This window comes from Taudactylus pleione, unplaced genomic scaffold (genome assembly GCF_031769625.1).
Source record: "Taudactylus pleione unplaced genomic scaffold, aTauple2 ptg000179l, whole genome shotgun sequence".
In the NCBI taxonomy this organism is placed as follows: Eukaryota; Metazoa; Chordata; class Amphibia; order Anura; family Myobatrachidae; genus Taudactylus; species Taudactylus pleione.
In genome coordinates, this window is record NW_028284581.1 from 6,962,463 (window position 1) to 6,987,452 (window position 24,990).

The following is a 24,990-nucleotide window of genomic DNA, read 5'->3' on the forward strand; positions in this document are numbered from 1 at the left end:
TCAGACATCAGTTCAGAGAAAATTTGCATACTGTCAAAGAGCCTAGGCTTCCAGATGGTGCCAATACAAATTCCTCTTTTAAGGACATTTAATTGGTGCTAATACATATCTACGAGGGTAATCCAGAAAGTAAAGACCATTTGCACATTTCCACCACGCAGGTCATTCTCCCTCCCCAATCCATGGTCGGACGGTCTTCCTAACCTGTTTCTTAAGTGCTGTGTGACTTATGTGCTATTCTGATTGTTTTTGGCGATGTTCGTTGTTAAAATTAAACCTATGCTACAAAATACCTCTGACTGTGATGTGTGGAGTGTTATTCAATTCTTGAATGCTCAGAAAGTAAGACCTGACAATTTTTTTCAATTAATGTAGCTGTAGGGTGGTGTGAAATGTTCAACAATGGATGAACAAATGTTAATGATGAAGATTGCCCAGGACGCTCGTTACTTGTCACAGTTTTGGGTGTGAGGTTTTGATCATCCACCCTATAAGTCTGGACCTTGGCCCTCATTCAGAGCCGTTCGCTATTTGCGGTCGTTCGTTCAAAAACAAGGGGTGGCTATTCAAATGATCCGTTCGCAAATTGCAGTCTGTTCACACCTCTAAGTCTGAACGAGCGAGCAAAACATACGCTCGTTTATTTGTTAAAAACGCCCCCTGGCCGCTCGCACCATACGTCATGTCCGCTATTTATTAGATTAATCGAGTACATCGACCAGCGTATGAACTGCTCGCTATTCTTGTGGTTGGTGTTTGCTACCACAAATTTGCGAGCAGTTCTGGCTATAAAATAACCCAGTGACGTGGTCAATGACGCTGCTGTATTAATTATGCACACCCATAATACGCCCGTTTTGACCTTTAAGCACGCCTGCGTTCGGATCTCCACTCCCCATTTTCAAGCACCTTCCCCTGTTACCACCCACATACGCCTCATTCTGTCACTCAAAATAGCAGGCACTCGCTATATAGCGTACAAACGATTTTTGGCCGCACTGACTGGTTCGCGCATGCGTACTAAAAACCGTACGCATGCGCAGATGTGCAAACATCGCTCGGAACGAGCGTACTGCCGCTAACGAGCGGCTCTGAATGAGGGCCCTTGCTCCAAGCTATTTAATTTTTTCACTAAGCTCAAGAGGGTATATTCACTAAAGGTCGATTTTGATCACACATTTACTAACAGTTTTTATTTTTTTGTTTAAGTATTAGTGAATGTGTGATGTAGCCCCAGAAATACCACATCAATGTTGATCGATTCTACATCCATCAAAAAAAAAAAAAAATACCCCCAAGAGTTCCTGGATGAAAACTGTTTTGGAAGTGCTGAGAAGTTAAAGCTTGCAGTCTTTAACTGGTTCATTGGACTGGATGCAGCAGAGTACAAGAAGGGGATTCTATAGCTCGTGGACAGATAGGATAAATGCTTAAATGAAGAGGGTGATTATGTGGAGAAATAGACAAAGGTACTCTGTGTTTAGCACAACTGCAACAATGATGTATGAAAACACATCTGTATTTGTTCTCTGGCTGTCCTGAGTTTGAGCCCAGTGTCTTTGAGCTTGCTCTCAGCTCACTACCAAAGTAGAACATTAAGCGGTCAGTGGGGTCTTGGCCATCACTATATAAGCAGTTTTTCAGCAGCGTGACCACACACAAACCTAAACTTAAGTGGTTCCATGTGCAGGAGCTTGGTGGTGGCAATGTCTGAATCTCTTACATGCAGTTGGAGGAGTCAGTAATAGGCGGATGGAAAGGCAATCTCTAAATCTCATGGGTGGCAAATTTAGTTCACTTGGGTCATACTTTTTCACTGTAACCCACAAATGAAGTTGGGTGAATTCCGCAATCTGATGGCCCTTGGTTGGCAAAATTACATAACTAAATGATCTTGCTCAAGGCAAATGATTTCCTACTTTTGCAGAACTACATTCACAATTCTCCACTCAGCACAAATAATTGTATTAATATCTTAAACTGTTAAACATTTGCAGCTCTCCGTTAATGTTACTAAACTGACTCCCCTGTCCAGCAATTGGAGCACTCTGCCTTAAGGTGCATACACACGTAAAGATTTTGTGTCCAACCATCCAACTTGTTGATTGGTTGGAATGAAAATCTGGTAATGTATGGGGGTAAATGATGATCAGAAATTTGCTCCTAAATGCCAGAAAACAGATGAAAATGGTCATCAGACAAGTTTGTTAAATGTTTAACTAAACAATTTGTCCAAACAACAGATTTTGTCAATTTTCCGGCGTTTGGGAGCAAATTGCTGATAGTCATTTGCTTTCATACCATACCAGATTTCACATTTGTAAATAAAACAAACATTTTTTTAAAAAATCAGATATCTTCAGTACCTTACTATAATATTACAGCTATATCAGCCATAATACGAAAAGTTTGGGAATTTTGATATTAAAGCTGTTGTAGAGAATTTGGGTCTCTCAGACCAATGGTTAGAGAGAATTTTTTTTTTCTTTTTTTAAGGTTAGTGTTCCAGGGTTAAGGAAATACTCAGAAATTCTGCTGGTGCTACATTTTGACAAATAGATTTTGAATAAAATGTCCTTTCTGTCAAAAAATGCTGCTTTAACTTTGTACAAAATACCAAAAATTGGTAAGAAAATGAGTGACTGCAAACACTTTGTTTATATGATAATAAATAAATTATAATATCCAGATGCTTGTAAGTGTTTGTCAGTACAAAACCTTTCCTTAATTTCAGGACCTGCACAAAATACCACAAAACGGTATATTTCAAGACAACTGCACTAGTAATTTGTTGCAAAAATATTTGTTAATACTACAGCCTGACATTGTCAGGGCATAGATTCAACAAGATTGAGTAGACATTCCAGATGAATATTTATCCATTTCCTTTGTAACACACAGAAAAAAGCTTCCTTATTTGAGTAGTCCTGGGTCCTTACAGGCCTGTTATCTCTTCCCACAATTGCTTAATGGGATTTAGGTTGGAACTTTGACTTGGTCACTCCAATACATTGATCTATCTTTTGTGGATGTAGTCCTAAAGTGTTCTACATAAACTGATCCATGATACACAGTATGGAGGAACAACGTCTTTAATAGAGAGAGACCCTCAAACCATGACGTGTCTCCCCACCATTTTTCACTGTACCTGGTACCTTACATTGTATATTTGATTTTTAGGCAGACAGACACACTTTATATCAGAGGATACCAGATTACATTTTCTCTCGTCACTCCATAGCACCTTGGACCAATCAGCGGCCATCCAAACCTTGCTTGCCTGTTTTTGGTACTGATGAAAAGCTTCTTAATTGGACAGTGACCCACTAAGCTGTAATTCTTCAGTTGACACTTTATAGTTGAAATGTGGAAATTTACTTATAATCATTCCGTCAACCCTGTTTGTGGTTTTTATGGGCTTGGCGCTGGACACTGGGCTCGATCCAATTAGCCACGATGATCTCGCCGGTTCGAGTCATCGCTGCAATGCCGCACTTTACGGCAACCCGGATTTGGTGAAAATTGCTAGAAGCCCCTTAGGGCTCCGGGCAAAATTAAGCAAATTCGGGCTCGGAGCGGGCCGCAAAGGGTGCAAGGTGGTGGTCCGTTGCCAGCGTTTTAACGTCATTGCAACAGCAACTCACACCCTTCTGATGGTATAGGATTGATCCCGCTGTGGATGCTTCCAAACATCAACTATTTGACTCAATTCCAAAATTGCTGGCAACACTTGCTTGACTATGACCCTACCAAAAAACATATATGACTTCCTCCCTCACGCATGCAGAGTATTCTTTTTGTCTGTACTCACCATAACTATCAGGGAATGATGTAACACAGTCTGTGATTAATATAAACAATGTTTAGTAGAGAGTGAGACATACTTTACAAAATATACGTTCTTCCCAATATCTTGTGAAGTCCCATTGTTGAGGATAAATGTGCATATTTCTAATATGCTTTTGTGTGTCAACTCACAAGTTCGCACCACTGTTGCTACCTGTAAGAGCGAAAACCAATTGGTTTACAGTACTTGTAATGTGTCCCATTGGCTACTCGCCACAAAACAGGCTAATCCGGCACATGTAGGAGCAGCCACTTGTCAACTAGTTTCAAAATGGAAATCTCCATTGATGCCACTTACAAAAGGCTTTCCGCACCTTATCCATTCTCTCAATCTCCTTTATACCTTCACCCTCAGCATAACATCATTCAGTTTAGTTTATTAACTATTGAGCATGTTTTTCCTTTTGTACTGTTTATTTTTCTTACATGTTTTCATGCTGACATAGCAAAAATAAATCACATTGAGATTGATTGATTGGTTTGTGTGTTTTACATTATTTGATATGATTACAAAGAATTCAGAAACCATAAAAATGTTTGTCCCATTTTAGTGCTTACATGTAACTTTTTCAAAGCATTCTATAATAAACAATTACATATGCTTTTGTAGCTGACATCACTACAATCAAAATATTGAAATGTTGGAGATATGTTAAAATCTATGTGCTTGTGGGGGAAACACTGTTTAAAAATGCCTTCATGTAATAGTCAATGGACGAAATGTGGAAGCCCACCATTGTATGAAGGTGGCGTGTGCTTGAAAGTGAGCTCACATACTTACTAATCTTGTCAGTCTGCTGATAACTGACATGATTTAATCATTCACATCGACTTATACTCTAAACTGGGTCACTGACAGAATGCATTTAAAAGCAAACACCCCTCATTAATCATTGATTTCATTATTTTCGTCTATGCGCCTGGTTGCTTGGAAACAGATTCGAGGTGCTTTTTTTTTATTTTGCAGACCGTGTAATTTTTTATTTTCCTGTACTTAATAAAGTTTTCTGTATGTGTCTGTAATGACAAACTGATAAATGTTTACACTTCTCCACCCAGCTATGGTGTGCTTTGAAAGCATAAACATTTTAATTCATTTTAAGACTGATATAACAAATACATTACACCAGTTTTGTGATACAGGCATTGACATAGTGCCCTATAAAAAAAAAAATCATATTTTCTCAGAGCATTGTATATAACCATTTATTTAGAGTTGGCAGGTGCATAATTCAAATCAATATACTAATACCAGAATATTGTCACTTAAGGCTTATTTTTTCCCTCTTTAATATGAATTTCTGTTTTCTGCTGTTTTATATTTTGCTATATTTTTCTTATTATTTCTTAAGTTGTTGACTAAATTTCAGTTTACTTTTTTCACTTCATGCTCCTGTTGACTATTATTCATAATTTGGAGCTAGGAGAACGAAATGCACTTTTCCATAGAAGATGCACAGCAGATGCCAGGTATAAATAGAATTTATACCTAGTTCATAGTCTAAGCTGTGCACAGTTGTAGTCTAGATTATACAGTAGGTGTTCTATGTACAAAATGTTTAAGAGGAGAAACTAACTTGTTAATTCTAGCTTTATGATCGGGCAGGGCACAGGACACTCACCACCTTTCCATCATTCTAGGGGGTGTGCCCAGTACTCGCAGCGATGCTGGACTGCCCCTAAGCGCTCTCTGCACTGTGCATCTTTTGCTCTCTGCTCCCCCAACTGTTAACAACCCCCCCCCCCCCCCAAAACACTATGACACTATGGCCTGCGGGAATGACGGCGGGATCAGGAAGAGGCACAGCGAGAGGCAGAGTGTCGCGGCCCTTACGGTATTAGGCTGTGATCAGCGGTGTGCCTCCATAAGGGCAGAGAACATTTTAGCCTTTTAAAATCGGGCGGGGTGCGGCACCCTGCTGAAACAGAATAGCGTTCCCACATGTGAGACTCCATGTGAGAGGTTTCTTTAAAGCTACTAACAGAGCTGTGTGTCCTTTTCTACTTGAACATGCATTAGACCAGGGCTATTTACAAGGCGGTGCACCAGCTTCTGTGGAACTACATCCCAGCATGCTCTGCCACAATTTCAGCATGCCCTAAGAGCAAACCTGTGGCAGGGCTTGCTGGGATGTGTAGTTCCACAGCAGCTGGAGGTCCTGTTTAAGGCTGATGATGTAACTTCAAGACACCTGAACCGCAAATGAGTTCCTTTTACTGTAACACATGTTGAATACTCCGGGTAGCATCTTTCACACTGCAGCCTACCCGGGTCGGTACCGGGAACAACCTTGGTCGCAACCATGGTCAAGGACCCGGCGCACACAACCCAGGTTGACCCTTTTACACTGAGACAGGACCAGGGTTGCCTCAGCAATAGAAGTTACAAAATGTATGACTGTTAGACATAATGGCCTTTAATTGAGACTGTGTTTTTCATATTCTAGTATACCTTTAGCATTTAGTAGAAATTGCTGTTTACATTGTGTTCAGACATTGGCAGTGTGAGCATTGAATATATAGCTACTGACTATACAAACAACTCCTATATGTTAGTTTACAATTTACATTTTCTTAGCTTATTCATTTCACTTATGCGACCTTTGAAGGAAATTTAATTTTTCTATAATTTTTTGAAATGTGGAGAACTTTGCATTTTGGTTGTATGTAGCAGTAGTCATGGACATTGATTTTCTGAAATCCCGCTAGATTTACAACAGTGTCGCACAGACTTTTCGCACCCAGCATAAAATTGCTGAGGAACCCAGAATATAGCAGCAGTGTAAATGCCAGATTGCGGTCAAGTTATTATGCACTATGAATTCTACAGGCAATAGTGTATGTGACCTGGCATTTATAATCTTTTCATGCTTGCAAATGGAAGGCAGTGGAAAATATTCCTGTTCGGGGACAATTGTAAACTCAGAAAATAAAAGACCCTTATGATACCACCCTTAAAACTACAGGGATCAAATGGTCATTATTCCTAATATAAGGTATTTGAATAGGAAAATATCATATACTATTATCAATTATTTATATATGAAGCACATAGAGGGTATGACTGATGGTGTATTACTCAAAGTCTAGGAGAATACCAGACCGTGGGAGGCACTTACAGAATTATGCTACACTTCTAGAATTTTTCTCTATGTTTATGCGGGTGGGGAAGGGCAATGATAATGTTATGTAGATCATCACCCCGCGCACACCCACTGGACAAAACTTTACTAATACCCAAAGAGCTGCTAATCCAATTCCAAAAGGTAAAGGAAAGGATGAGTTGCTCCCCCTTCTAAATTGAAGTGACATGGTCACCTCTTTATATGGAGTCCTGTGAACTAGGCGGCCAGTCACTCCCACTCAGGCTACTGTACTGCAAGATACAGTACATTAGAGGAGCATTTTTTAGAAAATTGCCAATTGTCAGAGTGAATTGGAAAAGCACGAAAGGCAAAGATTTGCTTATGTAGAAATACACAGCATATATTATTTATGTGTGAGAAAATGTTTGACTAATAATGCGTTTGCTTATTACTTAAGATTTTATTGAAATGCATTTGCAAATGTAAAACATGTTTTGTTTTTTTTTATTAATTTTCTATTTTTAATTCCAATGTAACTACTATGCATGCCATTCTTCTCAGTGGACCACTGAATGTTTACCATGTTACTGATATTTATTGGAAAAAAATTAGTCTACTACTACAATTTAAGACACTTCTCTATTATTTCTAAATAGTCCATAACTGACAGTAGAATCAGGATAGGCTAGTTTGCCTGTGAGGTAGAGTATTTGTGTGTGGTTATGTCATTTCTCTCATGCTGTTATTTGTCATCCCATCACCCACTTTGTGTCCATGGGCTTTTAAGAAATGCATTAACTCACCTTCAAGGAAAGCACTGAAATCTATCTTCGTCTCATTGTAATTAGTAGCTTAAGGTCATGGTCATAGCTTTGTATCAACAAAAATAAAATCTCTTACATTATCTGAATATTACTGCTGATTAAGTATTCCAGCTTGTATACATAACAGATGCCAAGGGATTGTCCGAATCAACAGAGTACACCAGGCTTTCATTTCTTTAGCAAACAAATGCATAGATTGGATCAATTTAGGGTTACGAACTTTTGAGTTTTCATTATATTAACTAGCAAGCATATCTATTTTTTTTCATTATCCATGTAGATTTCCAGCAAGTCGAACTAAATTTGTGCTTCCAATAAAAAACAGTTCTACTAATGGATTTTTCTAATTTTTCTCATCACTCTTTTTTTATACTACACAGATATTTTCAGTCGATACTCATGGTCTGCATATCTCTTTGTTCACATCACTGCTTTCATGGCTTGAGAAGAGTGCTTGCAAGATTAAAAGTAAACATCAATAAAAAGCTTCTCTGAGTGTTATCCCGTACATGTCTCGCATTTCACGATTTGCACGCACGTGACCCAACAATTTGCCAGATAGCATTTGTATATTTCTATTGACAGAACCTCCTGTAAGGTTTAATTATCCCAATAACTTCCATCATAGAATATACTCTGCCATATAAAGCTTAATCTTACACATTTTACAGAATACTTTGTGTAACAAGTTTAGGACCTAAAGTTCAGGATTCTAAAAGTTTTTTTTTATTATTATTTATTTATTTATTTTAGAACAAGTTTAATAAAAAGTATTGAAACTAAAGGACAAAATGCCCTGTTTAATATTTGTACTTTATATAATATGCTTTTAAGTTTTCTCTTTTAGATTGTATACACCCTTATACATGCAAAACATTGCAATATAGAGTGATTTGACCACTAGCATTTTCTGTGGTTTTAAAATTGTTTCAGGTAAGATCAACGACATACACGTTCGTAAATAAGATCCGAAGATCACCTCCATTGGTGTGTGTGAAATGTAAATGAAATGTAGACTGAAACATTAACTAAATCTGTATATTCTGCTTAAAATAAATAACTTATTAAAAGCATAATCTTATAGTGCCATCTGTGAATGAAATTTCAATATAGGGCCATGACAGATATTGCATATGTTGAACCTTCTGCAGTTCAGAACTTACACTGCTGCTTATCATCTGCACATTGCTTGTAATGTGAGAAAGTCAGATATTCTCTGTGTCAACATCCCGTCACTTGCACAGCTGTTTTCACTTATCTGATTTTCTGTGAAACAGATTTTATTGCATGTCAATTGGAGAGAAGAAAGGTGTTTTCTTTAAACTATCGAAAGCCTAAGTCATTAAGGTTAACTTATTATTTAATGAAAGGTTAATTGACAAAATGAGGTTTGATTGCATTTCACTCTACAACTACACATGCTAAATGCTTGGTACAGTAAACGAAATGATAAATAAATAATAATAATAACAAAAAAATCCACAATGTGCTCAGTGTTCTAGATTACGACACTGAGTGCACTTTTTCATGAAGGCATTAATGGTATGAAATCCACTCAAGGATATTTTATGTTGTACGGGTTACTGACTTATAATAATTTGCCCCCTCTGTTTTCACTTAAACTTATCACTAACCTTATTGTGTACAAAGGTGCTTGTTCACATAAATATGACCTATATATGCAATTCATTCATATCCAATCAATATTTCAGAGACTAAAAAATATTGTCAAGACTGTGACGATACTGGGTGACCTGGGTGTATCCTGGGGTTCAGGGATCACACAGTGGAGCGGGTTATAATGAAGACAAGATGAGCTGTATTCAAGGAGACACCGAAATGTACCAACTAACAAGCAGGGTTACATCAATAAAGTCCACTCAGAGTTCAGCAAAGTATTTTCCAGTTGGTCTATACAATCTCCCTACCTGGTCAGCAATGGCAGCTGTAGCAGGGCACCCAGAGCTGCTGATACCCAATGACAATGAGAGGGGACGATACCCCAACCTCCAGAGTTAAACTGTACACACACACTTCCCCACAATTATTTCCTGCTGCACTTCCACCCCTTTATGATTGGTGGGCCCTGTTGACAGTCTTTCCGGAGAGGAAGGAGGAGGGTTTTTCTAACAGGAACACTCCCTTGCTGTCTGCTTCTGACAAGCTTCCTGTTTGAGAATTCTGTGGACTGAGGGCTTCAATTTAAGAATACAGAACTTGGTCATAGGGTTAACTCCTTCCTTACTAACATGCAGGCAAGTCCTAGAAGTACCTTTCCCTTGCCTCCTCACATGAACCAGGGTGAAATAAAGTGCTCAGTCCCTGGGAGATCTGGTTTGAAATATAATGTAATCAATTATTTGAAAGTGCGTATTCCCCTTTTTCTAATATGGGTGCCCACAAAGTTACTAGTGTCATTATGGTGGTGAGAGGGTTTATAGTAACCCCATACATACAGAAAATATAAGTTGTCCATAGCGCATGATAATATTGTGTGGTGATCAACAGTACTAAGGGGACCCCACTTTTACTAAAATGGGTTGCCGAAGGTTTTAAGGTTGCCAGATTGGGGAGAGACCTTCCCCGATCCCTGGACTCTGTACATGATTTTTCTGTAGTGCAGGGGGTTTTGCCTGTCCTCCACAGTGTAGCTGTATATCTGGAGGATGGGCAACACTTGTCCTCTGCAGCTAAGATATTAATAGAATATGTCCCAAAATACAGAGCAGAATTAACATTAAATTAGTCATATAATACAGTGACGGGCCATTGACAACCCTTATGCATTAATTCGTGTTTCCTATGTCCTTCCTGCTCTGTGCCTCATCAGTCCTTTTCTCTGCTTTATGACCTGAGTTTAACCCATAGTTCCAATTGTTGAAAGTTGGGGCACTGAGTGAGATTTTATAGCTGGGTACACACTGTTAGATTTATCGTACGATATATTGTTCCGACATGGATCAGAACAATATATTGTACACCTTATAGGGTGTATGCCGATCCATTCTGCCCAGCAGATGCGATGAGCAATGAATGACGTGGTGCAGTAACATGCAGCATGTTATGATAGATCTTGCTGCCTCACGTCAGATCATGCAGTGTGTACGACACGCAGTGTCGTTACATTGCACTGTTGCTGGGTCTCCCCATAGTAGACTGGGTACCCAGCTTAAGACTAAATTTGAGCTTATTTTTTTTCTCTGTCAGACAATTACCACATCACATGATCTCCTACACAGCACATAACCTCATCGGCACAGTACAGCGAGATCCTGCAAAGCCAGCATTGTGTAGTCTGCACTGCATGGTCACGCCACACCCCACACACATGCACAAACACAGGTTTCCTGCTTTATTTATTAAGGTATGGTGAGACATTTTTAGGCAGGTGCTGTTTCTCACCAGTGTACTGCAATTTTCTGTTTACTTTTGCTTCTACTACTTAAGCTGGCCATACACCTTTTAGATTCTGTCCAGCCATCCAACTAGTTGGCTGGTTGGAACGAAAGTCTGGTAATGTATGGAAGCAAATGGGGTCGTTCAGACAAATTAGATAAATCATACTGATTTAACCAATTTAAATGGCCAATTTTGTCTGTTTTCCAGTGTTTAAGAGCAAATGGTTTATTGTCATTTGCCCCCATACATTACTAGTTTTTCTTTCCAAACAGCCAACTAGTTGGATGATTGGACAGATAATCGTAAGATGTTTGGCCAGCATTTTACACTTAACAGACATTCTCTTGCGTGAGGCACATTAAAATCAATGATGGCAAAAAAGATAGTCTTACAACTTACTTCTAAAAGCTAGTTAAAATCTGGTCACTCACAAGTCACATTAAATTGTCAGATTTGTTTTGTATAACTTTAACTGCTGGTTTGCCTTACATTAAAATTCCTGCTGATGTCGTATTACAGATTGGTGTTTGTCTGTGATGCAATGTACTGTTATATTGCTGAAATTAAGGCTAACAGGTCTGATTCAGATTTGGAAGCAAAGCAAAAAAAAAAAAGTTTAGTTACCTCTAATAGTCTGATCAGAGTCAGATTTGGTTACAGCTTCAGTACAAAAATGAACCACAAGCTATAGAAATTGAAAGTGAGAGTGACGGTGTAGACCGAGCAGGGGATGGGGCTACACAGCACTGTGCAGTCACTCAGTGCTACAGTGTGCCAAGCGATGATGCAAGGTGAGGAGGAGGATGAGGGCACACTATAGCATTCCCACAAGCCTGTTTCAGTAGGGTGCCGATCCCTGCCCCATTTGAAATAGCTGATATGCACCCCTCCCTTTTGGTGCCCCACTGAAACAGCAGTCTGCTCCCGTGAGCTGAGATGTCCCGCTGGAGTGAAAAGTTCAGGTGAAACAATCACCGGCCACTTAGGCTTGGCATCTGTTTACACTGTGGGGAGAGCTTGGGAGCTGCCCAGCATCTCTGTGAGTGCTACCCCCCTCACCCTAACAATGATGACAAGGACCCACCCTTGTTTCTAGTCTATGTATGTGTGTGACTATGTATGTGTATATGATGTATGTGACTGTGTTTATGTATGTTTATATGTGTGTGAGTATGTATGCCTGCATATCCCCACACCCATCATGATTCATCTGGAGCAGTCCCTTTTTTGGGTGCTGTCCCACCTGTGGGCTGGAGGAAAGGTAGGGAGGGATCACTTCTACCTGCTGCGCTCATGAATCTGGTGGCAGCTTAACAACTGGGGAAGCTGGTGGCCACACCCCCTAATCATTTTAATGCTGGACGGTTACCCACTGACTTGATCCTTGTATCCAAAATGTTGATCTTTAGGGCCCCCAGTCTAAAGTGACCGAGCCCCCCAATGTCTTAATCCAGTTCTGGGTCTGCTAGCAGTGGGAAAATGCAGGTAGGATATGATTTATAACCTAATATTATTGGCAGAACCTATAGGTGTCAGAGGTGTGTGATAGAGGTAAGTTTGCACGATGATTAACTTTGCCAGGATTGGTTTATTAACTAGGTAGAACACAGGAGTCAGGGTAACATAGGGTTAATGCAGTAGATACAGGTACATATTGGGTTGATGCAGGTGATGTGCTGTGTAATAAAGCACACACCTGTGCATATACATACCGATGTGTCCACATACATCTATCCTCCATGCACTACAAGTTATGTTACACATAATGCTTGAGTACTGTGCAACTCAGCTCCGAGCGTCTTTTCATACAACTTTTTCGCACAAGCAGCTTATGCTGATTAAAATTATATGCAGCATGTCTGTATTCTGTGTGCTCCTGCGGTTATATCTCCATATGAAATGCTACATTATAGTGTCAGCGGCTGTGACTCTGTAACACAGCATTTCACATGCAGATACATTTGCACACAGAATATAGGCATGCCACATATAATTTTATCAGCATGAACTGCTTGTGTGTCCTATTCACATTGCTTTGCAAATAAGACACTGTAAGGGAAAATGTTGCACCAAAAAAAGTTTGTCACTACTGAGTCGCGCCATGGCATAGCGTGATTGAGGCTAGAAGTATGAGGACGCATCTGTAATGGTGGCTGTGAAGTATATAATGCACACAGCGGTGGTGATAGTGTAATTGCAGAGTCTCTGTGGGGTCTATGTACTAAGCAGTGTTGAGAGACAGAGTGAAAGTGATAAGGTGCCAGCCAATCAGCTCCCAACTGCCATCTCACAGGCTGTGTGTGAAAACTGACAGTTGGGAGCTGACTGGCTGGTACCTTATCACAGACATCACTTTTCACTCTGTCTCTTATCACTGCTTAGTACATAGACCCTTATATGTTTCTCACACTATTCACACGATATAAAGCTGACGGAAGATGCATAGACAAACTAGTTCAATCAGGGTCGGAGTTGTGCTGATGTCAGTGCACCACTGTCTCTAAGGAATGGAGTCTCGCTGGGACCCAGCGCTAAGAGGGAGAGGCAACGCAGAGTGCACTAACCTTTCTCAATAAATCTTTCTTCTGGCCATATTATGTAAGATTATTCTAACCTAAATGATAAATAGGTAGGTAGCAGTGGTGAAATGCAGGTATGATGTGATTTATAACCTCAATAAGATGATCATTTCACATGATATAGAACTCTGTTATATACTGTATCTGTTAGTATTTCTTCTGTCTGGCCAATGTAAGCTTATTTTAACCTAAATGTTAGATCTTCTATCTACTATATAAAAGTGAAAATTTGTCCTTCTGTCTTTCTATACAAATCCACAGTTTACAAGCGAAGATCGTGATTTTTTACATATGAGCGTATTAAAACATGGCAGAGGCAACTAAACATTTTTTAAATGTAAATTAATTACTGTTCATTTTTAATTATTTAAAAACCACAATTTTTTCTGGATGCTCATTGTGGGGCCTCACGGCATATGGGTAGGGCCCCTGAGCAAGCGTTTTGTGTTGTCATGTTTTGTCATGATCTTAATGTTTATTATCGAAGAGAGCTTTTAGCAGGCTTTGCCAGCATTCTCAGCTCAGTGACTATACCAAATTACGCAACAACATTCACTTCTTTCTTCGAACTGAGTCAAAACGATGACTTTGCCAGGACCCTGCTGTACTGTGAGCTCCCAAAATATTACACATGGAATGCTTCTCCAAAAGTTTTTCTGCGCAGAAAACAGGGAGTCACTGTAGATGGTCATACTGGTATCAGAGCAACAGAAGCTCTTGGCCGTGTTTACACTGTACATCCTACAAATTTTGAATGCTTCTATTTCCGAAGTTTGCTTTACACCGTTACAGGTCCTACTTCCTTCGAAGTTTGTCACACTTTTCGTGAGGCCTGCCCAAGGAGAGGTTGGTTGGAGGATGATGTGTAAACAAATATTCTTAAAATCCCGGGCAACGCTGGGTACTCCAGCTAGTAGATTATAAATAAATAGATAGCAATTGTAAAATACAGACATGGTTATTATCAATATGTTGATCATGTGACTTGCTTACATCATAAACAGCCTTTGTAATGTCACTCCACTTTGGTAAAAAGGTCTCTGCTTTGTAGCGAACTGTCCGTTATTAATTATATATGCTGATATTACATCTCACAGTGTAAGGTTGATAGATGTGGTGGTGAAATGTAGATAGGATGTGATTCATAATCTCAATAGGCTGATCTTGTGACTTAGCAAATGAAAAAAATATTTATGCAGAATCACAGCGCACAATAAGTCATAAGTAGCAGATTGTTTTAATTCAATGATTCACCAAATCAAAAACATACATATAATAAAAAGGTTCAGTATATAATCATGCGCTAGACTTAAATCCAAACATGAGAGAAAAAGAAAACAAAAAACTTTTAGAGATCTCAGTCTGGAACACTCCATTTTGAACTTTTAACACTGAGGTGTTATCTTTGCAATACCTATTGGATACTGATACAATATTGTTTGTCTCTTTCCCCTTTATTTCCCTATGATATTAGAATTTATCAGAGGAAATACATCACATCTCTTGCAAATTTGTGGGTGAGACCAAACAGTTTGGACTGAGATCTCTAAAAGTTTTTTTTTTTTTCTGTAATATTTGGATTTAAGTCTGGCGCATGATTATATACTGAACCTTTTTATTATATGATTGTGACTTGCTGTAGAAATGTCAGTTATTACATGTACTGTATTTGTTAATGTGAAAGAAGTACTAAGCCGTGGAAGGAGATAAAGTACCCAGCCAATCAGCTCCTAAGTCATTTTTCAAACACAGCCTGTAAAGTCACAGAACCCCGATTGGTTGGTACTTTATCTCACTCCAATGCTTTGCACATCTCCCCCTATGTATTCTGACTGTGTAATGTAAGCTTATTTTAACATAATAGATTGTTAGAGGGCTAGCTTAACAATGAGGCGAATGGAGCTACATATCCAGTCCTACACATAAAAATAACCCTTCATTATGAGTAATAAAATTGTATTTCCAGTTTTATGACAAAATTATGCAATTTTTATGTTTTTAGGGAGCTATTTGGGTTTTCACATGGCACTGGTCACAATTTCTCCACTTCTCAATATATGTCTTTGAACATTTTTAATCTTAGGCCCATGTGGCACTTAATCCATCCCTGCTAATGGACGTAAAGTGAGAAGAGGGTAGAGAGACATGTAAGGTTGATGTTTGAGAGAGAGAAAAAAATGGCATTGGATAAAAATGCCATTAGATTATGAAGGAAAAAGGACTGACAAAGGATGATTTAATGTTGGTAAAATTAGACAGAAGGGTTTGACACATTTACTAGGAATGCAAAGGATAGGGTTAGGCCTGATAAAATAATCGAGTCAATTATAGTGCCTAAAGACTGTAGTTGGTAGTGTCGGGATACTGAGGCTTCTACTTTCGTATCAAGGTATGAAAAACTCTGCTCCTAGATGCAGCTAGCTGGAGAGGTGAGTACAACACAACACAGACTAGACTTGTGATGAATTCAACCCAGCTCTAAGGAACTTCCTCCAGGCTGCCTTTATTTATAAGTTCAAAAACTGCTGCTACAAGCATTTGCCAAAAATGGTTATACAGTAAACGTGTACATTTCATTGGTTAACAGCACATAAGATGTGTCAGGGGGTCTTCATCCTGTCTTTTGTCTTCATTGAATTCAAACTTAGTGTCCTATTTCAGGCGTTGCCAGCTGTTCCTCTGCATCAGCTTCTGGTTATGATGGTGGTTCAATCTCATGTTTTTTTGTGTAAAGGAAAAATATTTATTTTTTTAAGTACTGATGATACTATGCTTTAATATAGACTCTGCAAATTATTATAGACCCTCACAATGCCCTCTATTTTTATTAAAACATAATATCCCTTCCTTACTGGAGTCATAATTCCATTTTAACTTTATTACTTCCATAGTCACCCTAATGATATGCAAGTAGATGCAAGCATCATTCATTACTAGAATCTCCAAGAATCCCAGCGCGCCTTTACCTAAAAAGAGGGGTTTCTTCCAACATCAGTACTACAGAAAACACATTTTCTCTCAGGTATGATCAATGTAATTCTTTCACATGCTAAACACTTACACTTTTTCCACTCAAAGGCACTCTTCCTATGTGTGACAAAGAGAGTCCCTACTGGTGCAGATGTCTTATTTACCATTTTCCGAAAACTACAAGATAGATAGCAATTCCATAGAATGAGCAAAATCAATACAATAATTATAATGATTACTGGGTGACTGAGACCACTAAACATCCTTTTGACCGAAGGTGAGTTACCTGTAAACACATCCCACCAATGGTGCTGTAAATTATCTTTTAATTGTGTGGCTATTTTCACCAATTCCTCTGCTTCTACTACTGTCTGCATTTGCGCATGATGGGCAGAATAGTTTACTTTCTGCGTGATGAGCAAGTTTTTCTGTATATTAATGGCATTAATGATACCTTGGATATTAACTGTAAGGTTATGGTGAGGTATCTCAGTCACCTGGAATTCAAACTGTACATCTTCTATGCGAAGAGACAAGAACACGTAAGTATTGTTCTTCCACCTGAGGTGTGTAACGTTAAATAAGCATCCGGAGAAAGGATTTGATAAATTATAGAGGGAAGTTGTATTCCTATCATATGTGACTAGGCATACAACCTGAGGCTCTACCTCTAAAAACATATCCACCTCTTTATCATGCATATCCCAGTTGCATACACTGGTTGGGTGTTCTATCTGGCAAGGCTTATATAGCTGTGTTTGCTGAGGACATACTAATCCATCATCAGTTTCAGTACAGAGGGATGAGTCATGTGTCCTATTACCAGTTTCTATGTGTGTACCTTTCATCTGGGGAGTCCATAGCTGAGTGCTTCCAGTAGTTGTCCACAAGGGGACTGGTAAGATTAAATACTTACACATCACCTGTCTCTGTGTGACATTATACACATGAACTTCACCCGTACAAAAGTTGGCAGTGCACAACATCATCTTACCCTGAATTTGTATCCATAACATGGAATACATATTAAATATCCTTCTATATACTTGTTTATTACCTGCCATTAACTGTGTTTGTGATTTGCCCTTTTGCATATGTTTATTCATGGTTCTGAGAGAACAGTTAGTACAATTGAACAGTTTAGAAACATTTGTTGACAGGTAATGTGTGTTAAACAATGTGCTATTGAACACCTGTAAATATTCATTATTCCAAGATCTACTGGCCTGTAATGGGGTAAATACTGTAGGCATCCATGTAGCTTGCATTGTAACTAATCTTCTCATATCTTCTCCTGCATTACTTATTTTGCTGGCTAAAGTTTCTATATCTACACGATTAAGTAATCCTATACCTGTACCTGATGCTCCTAGCAATGTATCATAACATTCTCTCTCCTGCAAGCTATAGTATTTTGGGTCTGGGGGAAAGAAATATTGAATCTTAAAATAGTGGTTTGTCTTTGGGTACCTACATTTACACAAGTGAAGGGAACTTTAACTAGTGAGTCATTCCTTATAGTGGGCTTATTATTTTGGACGTACATCCTCGCCATCATTACTGAATTATCTGTTAATTGTTTGGCATTAGTGCAAACTAGCACTACACCATTTTCTATAGTTGTTGGGCTTTATATGGGTACTGTATACCACGGTCCGTACTGTTGACACACTGGTTGAGAATTGCTGGTTTATGAGAGAAAAATACATTGACACCTCTCCTGAATGGTGCAATTCTCAAGCAATCTATTTAGAAACATCATAAAAACTAGGGAAAAAAATCTTAATACAGTTATTTTTATGCAATAAGTGTTTGATTCTATTTATTACCAATTAATCCAATACAGAGTCTCTTTAGATCCTTTTAGAGATACTATTTTCTAAAGTGTTATCTTCAGACCTACTGCCATCCTTGATGTTATATAGCTTGATGTTTGCAGTTCACACAGTAGACACTTCGGTTGCTACAGTACCTCTGTTAAAGCACCGTTGGCAATGTATAGCTCATTATTGCTCTTAGTTAGAGAACTGATACTGGATCTTGTACACTATAGATTTAGACATGTTGCGTTTATTATGCATTTTGTAAAAATACTTTTCAGTTGTGATCAATAATCAGTTTTTCCGGATTTTTAAGTGCTACAGGCCACACACAGCTATAAAAGAGACAATAGCCCAAGTCTCAAAGTGTGCTGTTGCAGTGCTAATAGTCTTCTGAAAATGAAGCAAGTGTAGGAGGAGCCTTGATAGTTATTGTCTCTACCCCCTGAAGTGCTAAGATGACAAGACAACAAAGATCTCCTGTTTTGATTCATACTTTTATGGGTTAAATTACATAATAATGATAAAAAGGAATATTTAGATTATTATTAACCTTTCTATATCGTAGTGGACCTAACTATTAAATGGGATGTAGTTGAAATGCTGGCTGTCGGGATCCCATCCGACTGCTGGCATCCCGACGGTAAGCAGTGGGGTTAGGAACTAGGGGGAAGGGTTAGGGTTCGGCACTAGGGGTGAGAGGTTTAGGGTGCAGGGAGGGAGAGGGGGAGTGTTAGGATACTGACCGACAGGTGTCGATATCCTAACCCTGTCTGGATGCCGGCGTCGAGCTTCTGACCGCCGGCATCCCGTACCCAACTGTATTCAATTACCCAAATTATTAAGCTAACATTAATCAATGAGCTACTCTACAGCTAGATCAAAGAGTAACTATACTCAATTAATAATGTCGGCCAGTTATGATCATTATGCAGGTTATTACAGCTTATAAAGAGGTATACTTAAATAAGACTTCTGTCTTTATAATCTCACACACAACACTGAGAAACACATTCTGCTGCTATTTGAAATATTAAACATTAACACTTTCTAACATCAGTAAGCATAGCCAAAAAATATAATCTGCACTTTGTTTCCATTGTTTCAGAGGTAGTTATGGAGAGTTCTTCCTTAAACTAGTTGTCAAATTGCAGCAACTTTGTATTTCTGAGTTTTAAGCAGGTGATATCAGACAGCAGTCATATTTTAAGTATTATGATTTATTCCTGTTGTATTACCTGTGTGATTTTAAACCTGTTCACATTGTGTAATTAGTAAACCATAAACCTAATACAGGGTTAATTAAGAATTGTTTGCATGTGCAGTAGATAAAGGCTTCGAAGCACCTCTGCCCCCCCCCCCCCCCCCAAAAAAAAAAAAGTGATCCTAGAACACCATAAGTGTTTGAGTATTAAAGTGTACCATTGTCCATATTCTCCTGCTAAACAGCACAAGGGAGTACTCTGTATGTGAATATACTTTTTTCATTCAATAGAGAATAATACATTGAAAGAGCCGTAATATACCAGTGAGTGCGTATTAAATATGTTCATTCAAGGACACAGTATTTATAAGAGTCTGAGAAACTTGATGATTGAGATGTGTGGTTTGGAACAAAAAAGTATTTTGTCCCTGCCAAATCTCTTTAACTTGAAGGTTATGATGAGAACATGATTTTTTATAAATGGGCGTTTTGCATTTAAGTATATGACTTGTTTTGTGTTTTTAGCAGAGTCTAGGAGACATTACAGGTACCTTTTGCATTATAGTGCTTTCAGAGGACTTTCAAGCTCTCTGTGCTTGAGCTTATAATTAATAATCTGTGTTGCATGTCAAAGATGTGAGTGTAGTTATACCTACAAAGTGTTGTGCTTTTGTCATTGATATGTTGTACTTCCATTAGGCTTCTCTCATATGATGATGCAGTCTTGTAACTACAGATGTGTCCTCATACACTGTAGCTTCAGTTGTGCCAAACAGCCCCTCTTGGCGCACCAGGTTCTGAATGACTCGGCCGCACTGAGCATCTTTTTCACTTAAAATGTGTCTTATTTGCACATATAAAACAAATGGAAGCGACAAAACTACTTTGCTAGATTATATGATCAATTTTATGTGTGAGATTTGTACATCTGTGTGCGAATGAGTCTGAATCTATATATGAAATGCTAAGTATTCAGCAGTCGCAGCTTTTTCTCTCGCCAAGTTCCATGCTTCATTTACAACTTTGTATGTGTTTAAAACAAATTCCTATGTGGTTAAAGTACCAGTGCAGCGTCTGTGGTCACGGAGAGTGGTGGTTACATGCTCTACATGTCTTGTAGCGGCTCAGTTGCACTAGGCGTCTTGCTCTGTATGGCGTATTAATGCTAGGTGTATGAGAACCTTTACTTTGCAATACATTTGGGAAAAAAAATATTTAAATAATATAAATATTTTCCATTTGTGCATGCACATGATATACATTGATGCGATTGCCACCTACATATTCCACAACGAGACCCAGTGCTAATCAAACTGAGCCTGGGTTGGCTCTCACTAAAACAGGAACAACAGGAGTGGGGATCCCCTGTTAAAATATGATCGACTGCCTTTGTCTCTGCTGTTAGCTTCCACTAGTCTCAGGCCTGCAGCCCTGGCTAATATTGTTTTAATGTGAATATCATTATGCAATCGGTCAACAAAATAAAATGATGGAGTACGTTTGCTCAAGACAATATATTGCTAAGCATGCACATTACATTCAGTGCATTGTTCCTATGTGGTAACCTGGCACAATGCAGACGACCATTTATATGGGCAAATCCAGTGGCTGATTTTACCTAGGGGCTGCGGGACTGCAGCCCCCCCAGTAAAATCCACCACCCGAAGGGACTGCCTAGACTAGCAGCAGTGGTAGTGACTTCTCATTGGAAGCCGTTCCTGCTGATCACAGACAGGTGTTTTCTCCCCCTGGGACTGCCAGTCTGGACTGCAGTAGCAGAGAGAGACTACTTCCCATGGGAACCAACTCCCCTGCTATTACGGCAGCCCTATATGGCTCATAGGGCCTGCAGCTAATGCAGCCCCTAGAAGCCAGCCTGTCTGCCAAACAGGTAAGAAGCCGCCACTGGGCATATCTATAAGGGGTGCAGTATGTGCGGTGCACAAGTGTCCTGCGGTCCCACACTGCACACCTTGCACCCATTCACAATATTTACCTCTGTCTGTGCAGCGGAAACAACTGGGAAAATGAAGCAGGCATCTGATCTGGAGATCAGCGCATGTGCAGTACTGACATAACCAGAAAAATGGAGCCTGTGAGATGAGCACATGCACAGTAGAATCTACTGTGGACATACAGTATGCTGGAAAGAGAGGAAGGGGCATGTACAGAGATTGCACCCGGCCCCCTCCTCTGTTAAACCGCCCCTGACAATTTCTACTGTCCAGAAGTAGAGTGGGAGATCAGAAAAAGAACTGATGTAAAGGGCAAGGGCAGGCATTTATGGAATGGAATTAAAGCAAGCACACCAGGGAAACGAAATGCATACAATTTTCAATTACAGGTTGAGTCTCCCATATAAAAATATTCCGAAATACAGAATATTTTTTACTTGACTGAGATTATGAAACCTTTGATTTTTGATGGTTCAATGGACACAAACTTTGTTTAAGGCACAAATTATTACAAATATTGTATAAAATTAACTTCAGGCTGTGTGTATAGGGTGTATATGAAACAGAACTGAATTTTATGTATGTACACAAACTTTGTTTGAGCCACAAAATTATTGAAAATATTGTATAAAATGACCTGCAGGCTGTGTGTATAAGGTGTATATAACACATAAATGCATTCTGTGTGTATATTGGGGTCCCATTCCCAAGATTTTTCATTATGATATGCAATTATTCCAAAATACGGAATATTCCGTTATCCAAATACCCCTGGTCCCAAGCATTTTGGATATCGGAGACTCAACCGTATTTGTCTTTTTAATTTTTTTTGTGCATGTTTTTGAAATGCTCTTTTAGGACCATGATTTATAGCTCTACAATGGTCTGATTGGAAGACTTGTGCCCAGCGAGGATGCAGTAATTTTGTTTTGTTTTTCATGATTTCATGCCATTATTAATTATCCTATGCAGTCTCAAGGGTAAATTTACTAGGCAGCACATTACAAAGCCTCTGCTTCTTCTGCGGTATCGGACATTGATTTTTTAAATGGACAAATTTTGGCCTGGGGGCGGACAGAAACAAGTTTTGTAACCTCTACTTTCAGAGCTCTGCAGAATAAAAAATGGGTATGATGAAACGTGTAGATGGCTAATATTGGTGTTAGAGCTACAATAAAATATCACAAAACCCTTTCTGACTAGTATTCAATGTAGAGCAATACCAAAGGCCTTGCTCAAATACAGCAGTCATCCCCGTGTCCTAAATAGAATGCAAAAGCATCCCAGTGACTTTGGTACAATATTAACTCAGTTATGGAGGTCTCTGTATAAAGCAAGCCACCAAAGTTATGTTTTTTACAGGCAAGTCCCTCAAATTACTTGTAGCAGTACAGTGGATATGCCAGACCTTATGTGGCTTTACTAAACAGACTTTGCCATCTTTGGTGACAAAATGCAGACCCCAGATCTCTGCTGGTGACACAAATTATTTAACTTACTTTGCATTCCATGCTGTCTCCTAGCATGCTGCAGAAGGAGTTTGTCTAATTGGTAAACATCTGCTACTATCCTCCAATCAGTATTCTTGGAAGTATCTAGTGGATATAAGGACTGCCTAAAAACAGGCAGAATATGTTACCTGACCATTCCTAATGAGCAGAACGTGTGTAGTGCAGGACCAAACTGTGTGGCTACAGGTGAAGTGACCCAAGCCCGCAATGTAGGATGAGATCTGTTAATTTTGCTGTGTGGTGTGATTGAGGACTGGGAACACTTGCAAAATGTAAATGCACAATGAGACAAATATGTAACATTTAACAGATTTCAAAATTTTGCTAGTGTTTATTAGAAAAATCACTGTGTATTAAGTGTTTTGTAAATATATGCAGTAAAGTATCAGCCCTCTTCATGCATTGTTTCAAACTGAACACACATCATTCTGTTGAAATATTACTTAAGTCTTTGCAAACGTAATTGAAACGCCACAAACAAACTGCCTTTTTGTGTGACTATGAGAATTTAGAATGCAGGATACCAACAGCCTACACACATTTTTAATACCAAAAGCCGCAGCATGCACAGAAGAACTTCTGATGGCAGGTCAAGATAGAGAACAAGCTCAACTTTCGCAATATATTTGTATTGTCACTGGTTTCTGCTGACTTGTAGCATGCATAGAGATGTAAACACAACTTTTATATTGTTGATTGTACAGTGCATCCGGAAAGTATTCAACGCTTCACTTTTTCCACATTTTGTCATCTTACGGCTTTATTCCAAAATGGAATAAATTCATTTTTGCCCTCAAAATTCTACACACAGTACCCCATAATGACGTGTAAAAAGTTTTTTTAACGATTTTTGCTAATTTAATTTAAATCACACATACATAAGTATTCACAACCTTTGCTCAATACTTTGTTGATGCAGCAATTACAGCCTCAGGTCTTTTTGAATATGATGCCACAAGCTTGGCACACCTATCTTTGGGCAGTTTCGCCCATCCTCTTTGCAGCACCTCTCAAGCCCCATCTGGTTGGATGGGAAGCGTCGGTGCACAGCCATTTTCAGATCTCTCCAGAGATGTTCAATTGGATTAAAGTCTGGGCTTTGGCTGGGCCACTTAAGGACATTCACAGAGTTGTCCTGAAGCCACTCCTTTGATATCTTGGCTCTGTGCTTAGGGTCGTTGTCCTGCTGAAAGATGAACCATCGCCCCAAGTCTGAGGTCAAGAGCGCTCTGGAGCAGGTTTTCATCCAGGATGTCTCTGTACATTGCTGCATTCATCTTTCCCTCTATCCTGACTAGTCCCCCAGTTTCTGCCACTGAAAAACATCCCCACAGCATGATGCTGCCACCACCAAGCTTCACTGTAGGGATGGTATTGGCCTGGTGATGAGCGGTGCCTGGTTTGCTCAAAACATAACACCTGGCAATCACGCCAAAGAGTTCAATCTTTGTCTCATCAGAGAGAGTCCTTCAGGGGCATTTTGGCAAACTCCAGGTGGGCTGCCATGTGCTTTTTACTAAGGAGTGGCTTCCGTCTGGCCACTCTAATATACAGGCCTGATTGGTGGATTGCTGCAGAGATGGTTGTCCTTCTGGAAGGTTCTCTTCTCTCCATAGAGGAATGCTGTAGCTCTGACAGAGTGACCATCAGGTTTTTGGTCACCTCCCTGACTAGGGCCCTTCTCCCCCGATCGCTCAGTTTAGATGGCCGGCCAACTCTAGGAAGAGTCCTGGTGGTTCTGAACTTCTTCCATTTACAGATGATGGAGGCCACTGTGCTCATTGGGACCTTCAAAG

At 39.3% G+C, this 24,990-nt stretch overlaps 1 protein-coding gene and 1 pseudogene across 1 annotated transcript in view; one reads left to right on the forward strand and one right to left on the reverse strand.

Moving 5' to 3' along the window:
• The window catches only part of CDKAL1 (CDKAL1 threonylcarbamoyladenosine tRNA methylthiotransferase), a 1,097,522-nt gene that overhangs the window by 330,909 nt on the left and 741,623 nt on the right, over window positions 1–24,990 (forward strand). The gene's annotated exons all lie outside the window — the stretch shown is intronic.
• On the reverse strand, window positions 16,701–18,259 carry LOC148519888 (uncharacterized; annotated as a pseudogene).